This window comes from Galeopterus variegatus, unplaced genomic scaffold (genome assembly GCF_000696425.1).
Source record: "Galeopterus variegatus unplaced genomic scaffold, G_variegatus-3.0.2 Scaffold58, whole genome shotgun sequence".
Lineage (NCBI taxonomy): Eukaryota > Metazoa > Chordata > Mammalia > Dermoptera > Cynocephalidae > Galeopterus > Galeopterus variegatus.
The window spans coordinates 114,926-117,715 of record NW_007726169.1 but is presented as its reverse complement, the minus strand read 5'-3'; positions in this window follow the sequence as shown (position 1 = coordinate 117,715).

Below are 2,790 nucleotides of genomic sequence, written 5' to 3'. Positions count from 1 at the left end.
ATTTGCAAAATATTTTATTTTTATCTGATATATCTGATAAAGTACTTGCATCCAGAATATATAAAGAATTATTATATCTCAATTATAAGGAGACAAGCTAATTTTAAAACAGGAAAAAGCTTTAAACAGACACTTCACCAAAGAAGATATAAGAATGGCAAATAAGCACATGAAAAGATGCCCAACATCTTTAGTCATTACAGAAATGAAAATGAACATTAAAAACACAATAAGACACAACTACACACCTATTAGAGTAGCTTAAAAAAAAAAAAACAACAGGGCCGGCCCGTGGCTCACTCGGGAGAGTGCGGTGCTGATAACACCAAGGCCCCGGGTTCGGATCCCATATAGGGATGGCCGGTTCACTCACTGGCTGAGCGTGGTGCTGACAACACCAAGTCAAGGGTTAAGATCCCCTTACCGGTCATCTTTTAAAAAAAAAACAACAACAACAAACCTGACAATACCAAGTGTTTGCAAGGATGCAAAGCTACTGTCTCTCATACACTACTGTTGAGAATGTAAAAATAATGCAGCCATTTCGGAAAACAGTTTTGCAATGTCTTAGAAAGTTAACCATACACATACCATATGATCCAGCAATTTTAGTTCTAGGTACTTACCTAAGGAAAATGAAAACTTATGTTCATACCAAAAACCTGCCTGCAAATGTTCACAGCAGCCAAATATTGAAAAGAACCCAAATCTGCATCAACTAGTAAATGGATAAAGAAATCACGGTCTATCAATACAATAGAAATCATGGTCTATCAATACAATAGAATACATTCAGCAATAAAAAGAAACAATTTATTGATATTCTCAACAATGTGGATGAATTTCAAAAGCTTTATGTTAAGGACAATAGTTTTGCATAAAAGACTATTCTATTAGTTTCTTCTTGCTGCTGTAACAAATAATCACAAATTTAGTGGCTTAAAACAACACAAATGTATTTGAGTCCAAAATGAGCCTCATGGGGCTAAATCAAAGTGTCCAGCAGTGCTGGCTGCTTCTGGAGGCTCCAGGGAAAACACATTCCTTGCCTCTTCCACTTCTGGTGGCTGTCAGCAGTCCTTGGCTCGTGGCTGCATAATATCAATCTCTGGTACAGGAATCTGACCCCTGACCTTGGTGCTTGGTGTTTTCAGCATCATGCTCTAACCTAGTGAGCTAACTGGCCAGCCCTCAATCACTGTTTCTGTGGTCACATTGCCTTTTTCTCTACCATCATCAACTCTCCCTCTGCGTTCCTCTTACAAGGACACTTGTGATTACACTTAGAGTCTATCCAGATAATCCAGGTTAACCCCCTCATCTCAAAATCCTTAATCACATATGCGAAGTCCCTTTTGCCACAAAAGGTAACATTTACAGGTTCTGAGTATTAGGACAAAACATCTTGGGGGAGAGAGGAGCATTATTTAGCCTACTATAACTACACAATGTAAGGAATTATTGGAAACAACTGAAGCATCTGTAATGGGTTGAATTATGTCCCCCCCAAACTCACTGAAACTTGAATTGTGTCCCCCAAGTTTTATGTATTAGAAACTTGGCCCCCACTGTGACTGTTAAGAGGGTGGGAAATCTTATCGTGGGAATTAATAATTCCCACAATTAATTAATTAATAATGGATTAATAATGGTGGTCAGGGGCGTGGTTCTGAGGGCTTTAAAAGGGGAGCATGAAGAATCTGTCCCTCTCTCTGTTTCCCCCATCTTGCAATGTCACCACTAACTGTTGCCACCACCAGATGTGTTCCTTTGACTTTGGACTTCCCAGCCTCAGAAACTGTAATCAATAAATTTTATTTTCTTTGTAAATCACTCAGTTTTAGGTATTTTGTTATAAGCTACAGAAACAGACTAATACAGTGTCCAATAATTACATGACATTCTACAAAAGGCAAAACAGTGTGACAGAAAACAGATCAGTAGTTGCCAGGGGCCAGGAGAGCACAAGGGAAAGTTTTGCGGTGATCAAAATTCCTTTATTGTAATTTTGGTGGTAGTTACACAACCTCACACAGAGTGGGAGATACAGAGTAGGAGAAAACAATAGCAACATATAAAAGTGACGAAGGATGGGTATCCGAATAAAAAGGAATTCATAAAATGAACAAGAAAAGCACAAACAGGGCAGCAAAATTAGAGGGAGCACAGTAGTCCACACGACCACTGACACTGCTCACACAGCTGCAGAGTTCAGGGGTTTCCCGCACCATCCTCACGTTCAGTAATTCACTAGACGGACTCAGAACGCGCTGGAAACTGGGTTCTAACAGTTGCAGTGTATTACAGCTGAAGGATACAGACTGAAATCAGCCAAGGGAAGGGGTGTATGGGGCAGAGTCCAGGAAAGTTCCAAACTGGAGCTTCCATTGTCCTCTCCCAGTGGAATCACGGACAGCATTATTTTCCCAGCATCGATGTGTGACAATATGCACAAGTAAACTGTCCTGGTGTCCGGGGTCGTTTGGGGGGCTCCATCATGTAATCATTGTTAGTCACTCTCAGTAGCTAACTCTCAGCAACTATTCTCAGTCTTCAGCTCCTCTGGAAGTCGAGCTATGTGAGCTAATATTGCATGTCCCAAAGCCCCCACCCTAAGGCCACACTGTTAGATTACCAGCCTCCTCTGTAAATCATATTGTTAGACTATTTGGTGTGGCCATTCCCACCCTAATCAAAGACATTTCTTTCTTTCTTTCTTTTTTGGCAGCTGGCTGGTATGGTGACTAAACAAAAACGTTTTCTATCAGAGATGACATTCCAAGACTTTAG